Source organism: Heptranchias perlo, chromosome 7, assembly GCF_035084215.1.
Source record: "Heptranchias perlo isolate sHepPer1 chromosome 7, sHepPer1.hap1, whole genome shotgun sequence".
NCBI classification, from domain to species: Eukaryota; Metazoa; Chordata; class Chondrichthyes; order Hexanchiformes; family Hexanchidae; genus Heptranchias; species Heptranchias perlo.
Window position 1 is genome coordinate 44,083,917 of NC_090331.1, and position 11,293 is coordinate 44,095,209.

Genomic DNA, 11,293 nt, shown 5'->3' on the forward strand with positions numbered 1-11,293 from the left:
GAAGCCATCGGCACATTGTACAGCAGCAGTAAATACAGCAAATAGGATCTTGGACTCCAGAAGAATAGAGCAAATAACTTAGGAAGTGATTCTGAGTTTGTACAGAGCGCTGGTCTGGTGCCACTTGGAGTATTATGTACAGTTCTGGTCATTGTATCATGAGAAAGACATCCGGGCATTGGAGAGAGTGCAGCGGAGGGTTGCTAAGTGGCACCTGAATTATAAGGAGTGGCTACAGAAGCAGGGAATTTTACATTAGGGAAGAGAAGGCTCAGGGGTGATCATATTGAAGTATTCAAGGCAATAGTGAGGGCTGATTGTACCAGCAAATTCAAAAGAGAATGGATATGTACCTAGAGAAAAATTTGATAGAGGAGTGAGAGAGAGTCACTAATAAATTCAATGGGGAATTCAGGAGAAACTTCTTTATCCAGAGAGTGGTTAGAATGTGGAACTCGCTACCACAAGGAGTAGTTGAGGCAACTAACATAGATGTATTTAAGGGGAAGCTAGATAAACACATGAGGGAGAAAGGAATAGAAGAATATGCTGAGATGGTTAGATGAAGTAGGAAGGGAGGAGGCTCGTGTGGAGTATAAACTCCGGCATGGACATGTTGGGCCGAATGGCTTGTTTCCATGCTGTACATTCTATGCAACCATGTATCATGGGACATAAGATACCTCCTAGACACTGTGACCAGCCAGATGAACTGTAATGTCTTTTCTGGTGCTGTACATTCCTATAATCCTATGGCCTTGAAATGCAATGCTAGCAGATTAACTTAAAGTATTCCTCTGGATTTCCTCTCACTGTTGTTCTACTAAAGGCAATAATCCATTTATTTTAAATAGATTAATGTCTCCACTAAAATAACAGAGACAGGAATTTCAGATGAACAGGTTAAGCATTCATATGGTAGTATAGAATCATAGAATCATAGAAGTTACAACACGGAAACAGGCCCTTCGGCCCAACATGTCCATGTCGCCCAGTTTATACCACTAAGCTAGTCCCAATTTCCTGCACTTGGCCCATATCCCTCTATACCCATCTTACCCATGTAACTGTCCAAATGCTTTTTAAAAGACAAAATTGTACCCGCCTCTACTACTGCCTCTGGCAGCTCGTTCCAGACACTCACCACCCTTTGAGTGAAAAAATTGCCCCTCTGGACCCTTTTGTATCTCTCCCCTCTCACCTTAAATCTATGCCCCCTCGTTATAGACTCCCCTACCTTTGGGAAAAGATTTTGACTATCTACCTTATCTATGCCCCTCATTATTTTATAGACTTCTATAAGATCACCCCTTAATCTCCTACTCTCCAGGGAAAAAAGTCCCAGTCTGTCTAACCTCTCCCTATAAGTCAAACCATCAAGTCCCGGTAGCATCCTAGTAAATCTTTTCTGCACTCTTTCTAGTTTAATAATATCCTTTCTATAATAGGGTGACCAGAACTGTACACAGTACTCCAAGTGTGGCCTCACCAATGCCCTGTACAACTTCAACAAGACATCCCAACTCCTGCATTCAATGTTCTGACCAATGAAACCAAGCATGCCGAATGCCTTCTTCACTACCCTATCCACCTGTGACTCCACTTTCAAGGAGCTATGAATCTGTACTCCCAGATCTCTTTGTTCTATAACTCTCCCCAACGCCCTACCATTAACGGAGTAGGTCCTGGCCCGATTCGATCTCCCAAAATGCATCACCTCACATTTATCGAAATTAAACTCCATCTGCCATTCATCGGCCCACTGGCCCAATTTATCAAGATCCCGTTGCAATCCTAGATAACCTTCTTCACTGTCCACAATGCCACCAATCTTGGTGTCATCTGCAAACTTACTAACCATGCCTCCTAAATTCTCATCCAAATCATTAATATAAATAACAAATAACAGCGGACCCAGCACTGATCCCTGAGGCACACCGCTGGACACAGGCATCCAGTTTGAAAAACAACCCTCTACAACCACCCTCTGTCTTCTGTCGTCAAGCCAATTTTGTATCCAATTGGCTACCTCACCTTGGATCCCGTGAGATTTAACCTTATGTAACAACCTACCATGCGGTACCTTTTCAAAGGCTTTGCTGAAGTCCATGTAGACCACGTCTACTGCACAGCCCTCATCTATCTTCTTGGTTACCCCTTCAAAAAAACTCAATCAAATTCGTGAGACATGATTTTCCTCTCACAAAACCATGCTGACTGTTCCTAATTAGTCCCTGCCTCTCCAAATGCCTGTAGATCCTGTCCCTCAGAATACCCTCTAACAACTTACCCACTACAGATGTCAGGCTCACCGGTCTGTAGTTCTCAGGCTTTTCCCTGCCGTCCTTCTTAAACAAAGGCACAACATTTGCTACCCTCCAATCTTCAGGCACCTCACCTGTAGCGGTGGGATGATTCAAATATCTCTGCTAGGGGACCCGCAATTTCCTCCCTAACCTCCCATAACGTCCTGGGATACATTTCATCAGGTCCCGGAGATTTATCTACCTTGATGCGCGTTAAGACTTCCAGCACCTCCCTCTCTGTAATATGTACACTCCTCAAGACATCACTATTTATTTCCCCAAGTTCCCTAACATCCATGCCTTTCTCAACCGTAAATACCGATGTGAAATATTCATTCAGGATCTCACCCATCTCTTGTGGTTCCGCACATAGATGACCTTGTTGATCCTTAAGAGGCCCTACTCTCTCCCTAGTTACTCTTTTTCCCTTTATGTATTTGTAGAAGCTCTTTGGATTCTCCTTTGCCTTATCTGCCAAAGCAATCTCATGTCCCCTTTTTGCCCTCCTGATTTCTCTCTTAACTCTACTCCGGCAATCTCTATACTCTTGAAGGGATCCACTTGATCCCAGCTGCCTATGCATGTCATATGCCTCCTTCTTCTTTTTGACTAGGGCCTCAATCTCCCGAGTCATCCAAGGTTCCCTACTTCTACCAGCCTTGCCCTTCACTTTATAAGGAATGTGCTTACCCTGAACCCTGGTTAACACACTTTTGAAAGCCTCCCACTTACCAGACGTCCCTTTGCCTGCCAACAGACTCTCCCAATCAACTTCTGAAAGTTCCTGTCTAATACCATCAAAATTGGCCTTTCCCCAATTTAGAATTTTAACTTTTGGGCCAGACCTATCCTTCTCCATAGCTATCTTAAAACTAATGGAATTATGATCACTGGTCCCAAAGTGATCCCTCACTAACACTTCTGTCACCTGCCCTTCCTTATTTCCCAAGAGGAGGTCAAGTTTTGCCCCCTCTCTAGTCGGGCCATCCACATACTGAATGAGAAATTCCTCCTGAATACACTCAACAAATTTCTCTCCATCCAAGCCCCTAATGCTATGGCTGTCCCAGTCAATGTTGGGAAAGTTAAAGTCCCCTACTATTACCACCCTATTTTTCTTGCAGCTGTCTGTAATCTCCTTACATATTTGCTCCTCAATTTCCCGTTGACTATTTGGGGGTCTGTAGTACAATCCTATCAAAGTGATCTCTCCCTTCTTATTTTTCAGTTCTACCCATATAGACTCAGTGGGCGAACCCTCGGATATATCCCCTCTCACTACTGCCGTGATGTTCTCCCTAATCAAGAACGCAACTCCCCCTCCTCTCTTACCTCCTGCTCTATCTTTCCTATAGCATCTGTACCCTGGAACATTGAGCTGCCAGTCCTGCCCCTCCCTTAGCCATGTTTCAGTAATAGCTATAACATCCCAGTCCCATGTACCCATCCATGCCCTGAGTTCATCTGCCTTGCCCATCAGACTTCTTGCATTGAAATAAATGCAGTTTAATCTAGACTTCCCTTGGTCTTTGCCCTGCTTTCTCAGACCATCTGTCCGGTCATGTTCTGTACACTCTCCCTTACTGCCTTTTGTTTCTGTCACCACTTTACTTCCCACTGACTTCCTGCATCGGTTCCCATCCCCCTGCCACATTAGTTTAAACCCTCCCCAACAGCACTGGCAAACACTCCCCCAAGGACACTGGTTCCAGTCCTGCCCAGATGCAGACCGTCCAATTTGTACTGGTCCCACCTCCCCCAGAACCGGTTCCAATGGCCCAGGAATTTGAATCCCTCCCTCTTGCACCATCTCTCAAGCCACGTATTCATCCTAGCTATCCTGTCATTCCTACTCTGACTAGCCTGTGGCACTGGTAGCAATCCTGAGATTACTACCTTTGAGGTCCTACTCTTTAGTTTAACTCCTAACTCCCTAAATTCAGCTTGTAGGACCTCATCCCGTTTTTTACCTATATCGTTGGTGCCTATATGCACCACGACAACTGGCTGTTCACCCTCCCCCTCCAGAATGTCCTGCAGCCGCTCCGAGACATCCTTGACCCTTGCACCAGGGAGGCAACATACCATCCTGGAATCCCGCCTTTTATCAGAAGCTCCCTCGGCTCCTCTCAGCTGTTCTCAGCGCTCTGAAATCCCGCCTTTTATCGGAAGCTCCCTCCGCTCGGCTCCTCTCAGCGCTCTGAAATCCCGCCTTTTATCGGACGCTCCCTCCGCTCGTCTCAGCTGTTCTCAGCGCTCTGAAATCCCGCCTTTTATCAGAAGCTCCCTCCGCTCCGCTCGGCTCCTCTCAGCGCTCTGAAATCCCGCCTTTTATCGGAATCTCCCTCCGCTCCGCTGCTCTCAGCGCTCTGAAATCCCGCCTTTTATCGGACGCTCCCTCCGCTCGTCTCAGCTGTTCTCAGCGCTCTGAAATCCCGCCTTTTATCGGACGCTCCCTCCGCTCCGCTCGTCTCAGCTGTTCTCAGCGCTCTGAAATCCCGCCTTTTATCGGACGCTCCCTCCGCTCCTCTCAGCTGTTCTCAGCGCTCTGAAATCCCGCCTTTTATCAGACGCTCCCTCCGCTCCGCTCGGCTCCTCTCAGCTGTTCTCAGCGCTCTGAAATCCCGCCTTTTATCGGACGCTCCCTCCGCTCCGCGGAGTGGTTCTGTACGAATTCCTTGTTGGCTGTGCTCCGTTCTTTGGGGATACTCCGGAGGAGCTATTTGGGCAAGTGGTTAGTGGTAGGTTATATGGGAAAGCATATAAGATATGATGGTAGATAAGCAATGGAGAACATGTAAAGAAATATTTCATAATTCCCAATGAATATCCCAATGAGTATCCCATGGCATAATTTCAGGGCCTGTCTTTCCAAGCCTCATCCAACTGGCTATTCATAATGTGTAACCCTGACAGTGAGTATTAGCAGGTTATTTGCCCATGGTGAATTTATGTTCTCCAGTTATGTTCTCACCCTATATCCACATATGTCTATATCACATTTCGTAATTTTCAACCATTTTGCCAAGGAAGGATCCTGGTACGATTTATATTGAAGTATTTTATGTTAAATTTAGTTTACATGGGGTTTAAAATTCCCACAGCAGCCAGAGGCTGGGTGGGGGTAAGTGGAAGAAAGGTACATTTGAGCCAGATGGGCCAGTTTGTGGAATGTTGATTCTCGCATACCGCTCCAGCTTGAAACAATGAAGGTAATTTAGTGTTTCCTGTGAGCCATTCAGGTTCATTGTGTTGGGATGGTCCTATTCATTTTGAGAACAGCAGGAGGTCATTTCTAGGGACCCACACCCAGGGTAGGGTAATGGCCAATTTAAACACATGAGGGAGACCTGTAGACAGAGAGATAATCAGAGGTCAAAATGGGTGACATAGAAAATAGGAGCAGGAGTAGGCCATTCAGCCCTCCAAGCCTGCGCCGCCATTCAATATGATCATGGCTGATCCTCTATCTCAATACCATATTCCCACTCTCTCCCCATACCCCTTGATGCCTTTTGTGTCTAGGAATCTATCTAGCTCCTTCTTAAATATATTCAGTGACTTGGCCTCCACAGCCTTGTGTGGGGGTGACTTCCTGTCTAACTAGGAAACAAAAGGACAGAGAAGCACATGGTTTGGGGTCAGATTGGTAAGGCCTAGGAAGGGAGCCCAAACTTATTGAGAGAAAGCTTGCTTAGAGATAGTTGGATTCAGGGAAAGTCATGACTAGAAAAAGTAAATGTTTAGCCTGCTAACATGGTCAGTGTGGCAAGTTTTGTTATTTTCTGTACTATGATGAGATTTACTGAAATTAAGTTGAAGTGTGGTAAGATTTATTATAACTGTATGTTCTCTTGCTGACTGTAAAATAAAGCAGCTTGACAATTTGCATCTGGCTTTGTCTCACTATAGTAATAATCAGTCTACTGCTAGGAAGATTGCAGAAATGTACATGCAAGATTAAGACATCCAGTTCATACAACATGGGGCTTTTATTGTTGTAGCCCCGGGTCACGCTATCATATGACTAGATATTGGGCAATAAAGGTTAATTTATGATCTTAGTGGATGCAGGATCTGTTTACAGGAGATGTTGAATGTTACAGTGATGCTGAACCCAAAAGAGTATCTAGAGCAGGTCTGAAATTTGTAATAGCATACATTTCAACAGTGGATAGCAATCAGGAATGGAAACCTAACTGGTTTTATGGTCAAAAGCTCAGGAGTGCTGAGGCCAATTGTAGCACTGCCCCACTGCCACTCCGACTGAGATCATCTATTTAGTTGAGAAGTTTTAATAACCAATATGCTTTTAATGAGTAAGACAAGTGCAAACATGTCAAAAATGCAAAGCAATGAATATAAAAATTCTTTGGAAGAAAGAACTTATCAACCTCATGGTGAAATATAATTGTTCCTGCCCTTGGAGAGTTGATCTAATGGTCAAAGCTGTCAACTTGATTAGAATTAGAAGTTTAGATACAAGTTCATTTGCAGACAGATTCAAAAATAGAAAGATGATAAGGAAAGGAGATAAAGAGAATGAATCATACATATGCAGATTACTCCACTTAAGAACATAAAACATTGAATGAAAAATGGTCTTTAGGCTACCAAACTGAATCATTCTACAGACCAGATAGAATTTACATAACTCTAAGTACTTTCTGACCCCAAGGGGAATTAGGCAAAATTCCAGAATATTCATCTATTCCCACTGTTCAACCCTGGCCTACTGTCCCCTAACACCAGAACTATTATGTTCTGTGGAGTGCTCATCATCCCAGTCTATATTTATTAGAATCTCTTGTCCCCAACCAGATAGTTATCCAACTCTGGTTCGAAGAAGTTAATCCCACATCAAGTGCTTTTGTTGGTAATCTGTTCCACAGTGTGTGCCTTTCAGCTTTGTTATATCACAGCTCATCAGCCAAGTTGTCAAATTTGTATTTAAAACTTATAATACAACTGATGTTCAGTTGAACCTGTGAATAATTTGTTAGAAATATTGTACATAACCAAACACTTTTTCACAGGACTTGCTGCCAAAAATTTGAGAATAAGAAACCATATGTTTGTTAGTGCTGTTGGGGAAGGTTTAAACTAGAGTGGCAGCAGGATGGGAACCTGAGCGGGGAGTCAGAAGGGAGTAAAGTTGAGAGCAGCATGAGAGGGGAAGACCCAGGGGAAATTTACAATACAAGTGAAAGGTAAAAGCATAGAGCAGCAGAAAGAAAGTGTACTTTAGGCACTACAGATAAAGTGAAAACTAGAAGGCATAAAGCGATTAACCCAGCATCAAAGTTGAAGGTCAGACTAGGGTGTGTGGTCCAACTAAGAGTTCTATATACAAATGCATGGAGTATAAGGAATAAATTAAATGAACTACAGGTTCAAATTCAAATTGGAGGGTACGATATGATAGCTATTACTGAGACATGGCTGCAGGATGGTCAGGATTGGGAACTAAATATACCGGGTTATAAGTCTACAGGAGATATAGGGAAAATGGAAGAGGGGGAGGAGTAGCCTTAGTGATTAGAGATGAAATCACTTCAATGATAAAGGAGGATATAACGAGAGGTAAGCAGCCAACAGAGACCTTATGGGTTGAATTGAGAAATAGGAAAGGATCTAAGACTATAGTGGGAGTTGTATATAGGACCCCTGGCAGCAGCTCTGAAGTTCTAGAGTGTATAAATGCAGAAATTAGACAAGCGTGTAACAAAGGCATAGTGGTCTTAATGGGAGACTTTAACCTTCACATAGATTGGGAAAAGCAGACTAGCAACTGTCAGAAAGGTAGTGATTTTCTTGAGTGTGTCCGGGATAGTTTTTTACAGCAGTATATCCTAGAGGCAACAAGGGGGCAAGCCATACTAGATTTAGTAATGAGTAATGAACCAGATTTAGTTAACAGCTTGACTGTGTGTGAACATCTATCCAATAGCGATCATAACAATGATCAAGTTCAATGTAGTGTTTGAAAGGGAAAAAAGTGAATCAGCTGCTAAGATTCTAGACTTGGGCAAGGCCGACTTCAATGGGATGAGACAGAGATTGTCCACAGTAAACTGATGTGGAGATGCCGGTGATGGACTGGGGTGGACAAATGTAAGGAATCTTACAACACCAGGTTATAGTCCAACAGTTTTATTTGAAAATCACAAGCTTTCAGAGATTATCTCCTTCGTCAGGTGAGTGAGTGAAAGGTTCTCAAATCGCATATCTTATATTAGGCTGGTACACGATCACACCAATCAAAGGTGTCGTTGGTGTTCAGACAGGTTAGCCACGGAAAACAGTACATCCCTGTATACTGAATACACAATGGGTCAGATTACAAAGCCAAAGCCAGAGAGAGAAAGAGACCCGAAAGGCAAAGAGAGAGAGAGAGAGAGAGAGAGAGAGAGAATGACCAGTTGTATTAAAAACAGATAACTTTTTTTTCCTGCTGGTGGGGTTACATGTCGCGTGACATGAACCCAAGATCCCGGTTGAGGCCGTCCTCATGGGTGCGGAACTTGGCTATCAATTTCTGCTCGACGATTTTGCGTTGTCGTGTGTCTTGAAGGCCGCCTTGGAGAACGCTTACCCGAAGATCGGTGGCTGAATCTTTGGAATTCTCTACCCTAGAGGGCTGTGGATGCTGAGTCATTGAATATATTCAAGACTGAGAGCGATAGATTTTTGGACTTTAGGGGAATCAAGGGATCTGGGGTTCGGGCAGAAAAGTGGAGTTGAGGTCAAAGATCAGCCATGATCTGATTGAATGGCGGAGCAGGCTCGAGGGGCCACGTGGCCCACTCCTGCTCCTATTTGTTATGATCTTAATTCAATCCACAGAGGGAAATCTATTATTTCACTAGGCAGAGCTCACTTAAAGCTCTCAGCAAGTACCTTTCAATGCTTGAATACTGCACCTTCTAAGTGGTGGATGTGATTTCCAGCCAAAACAGTGTTGCAGAATTGCATTTCTTTGTGACCTTTCACCTTCCCTATCTCTTGGGAGCAGTGGCAAATGATGAATATCAATGCACACAAATTCAAAAGGATCCTTACAAGTTCAATCAGTGGCCGGAGAAATGGCAGATGCAATTTAATACAGGGAAATATAAGATTATGAGATTTGGCAGAGGAAAGATTGGCGAGGATTATGGGCCAAATGGGAATGTACTTGAGATACCGGAGCAGAAAAGAGCTCTTGTGGTTTTAATGGACAGGTCACTAAAACCATCAGCACAGTTCCCAGGCTGTTAAAAAAGCAAATGGAGTGTTGGGATACATAACAAAGTGTATAACGCATAAATCCAGAGGGATAATTTTAAAACTGTATTTGGCTCTGGTAAGACCCCCATCTGAAATATTGTGTGCAGTTTTGGTCTCCGTATTTCAAAAAGGATATTGGAGGAGGTACAGAGAAGGGCTAAACGGTTGATCCCAGAATTTAAAAGAATGACATATGAGGAAATATTTAAGTACCCTGGGGCTTTTCTCTCTTAAAAATAAGCAGACTGAGTGGGGCTACGATAGAAGTGCTTAAAATTATGAAAGATTTAGACAAATTAGATTCAAGTAAGCTTTTCTGCCATTTACAGAATTTAAGCACAAAGGGTCATATTTACAAATTAAGGATAACAAAAGAAAATATGAAATGAAGGAGGAAATTCTTTGCTAAAAGGGTGATAGGTATGTGGAACAGATTACTGGCATGGGTATGGAATAAGAAACCTTAATGGGTTTCAAGAAGGAACTAGACAGGTTCTTGAAAACAAATGGGATTCAGGGTTATTAGAAATGCACCAAGGGAATACTGTGAATAGGTGGGCTAGATGGACTGAAGGTCTTTTCCTGCCTGAAACTGTTACTATGTTGCTCTGTTCCCACCCGTGGGGCACCATACAGCCTTACCAATGCCATCTTTATAGTAGTGGCGATTTATTGGGACAGCAAGTGAGTGAAAATGCAGGGAATCTTGGTGGGGGGGGGGGGGGTAGGAAATTTGACCATTTCTTGGGCAGTTGAATAGGATGCCAAGATTGTGAACAGTCTGGTTCAGCCTGAGATAGTGGCCAAGGAGGAGGATGGAATCAGTGGTGAAGGTATGGAGTTTGTGCCAGGGGCCGAAGACGATGGCTTTCGTCTTGCTAATGTTTAACTGGAGGAAAGCGTGGCTCATCTAAGACTTGATATCAGACAAGCTGTCGGACAACACAGAAGAAGTGGACGTGTTGAGAAAGGCGTTGGAGAGATAGAGCTGGGTGTCATCAGCATACACGAGGGAGCTGAGCCCATGTCTGCAGATGATGTTGCAAGGGGGCAGCATGTAGACAAGGAAGAGGAGGGGCCATAGAGATATCCTTGGGGGACTCCAAAGATAACAAAGTGGGATCAGAAGGAGAAGCCAAGATAAGTTAAAATATTGTGAGTTTAACACTGTATTTTGCTTCTCTGAATTTCTTTCCTGTAAAAAAAATTGACGTAGTTTTTGCCTGAACAATATAATCTGGCTCCATGGTATTATTTTGCCTATTGGAACAGACAGGAATGAAAGAGAAAGAACTTAAATTTTTAGCACCTTCTCATGTCTTCAGGATATCCTAAATCATTTCACAACCAATAAATTACTTTTAAAAAGAAGTTACCAATGTGTAGGCAAACACTGTAGCTAATTTTCCAACAGTAAATCCCATAAACCATAAATAAAATGAATGACCAGTTAATCTGTTCTGGTGGCATCAGTTGAGGGAAGAGTTTTGGCTAGGACACTTGGAGAAATCCCTGCTCTTCAAATAGTGCCATGGGATCTTTTATATATCCCTGAACGGGCAGATGGGGCCTTGTTTATCATTTCATCCAAAAGATGGTACCTCCAACGATACAGCTCCACCACAAAATTGAAAGATCAGCCTAGATTATGTGCTGAAATTTCTGTTGTGGGGCTTGAACTCACTTGACTTCAATGGAAAGGAAAATCAGGCAGGATA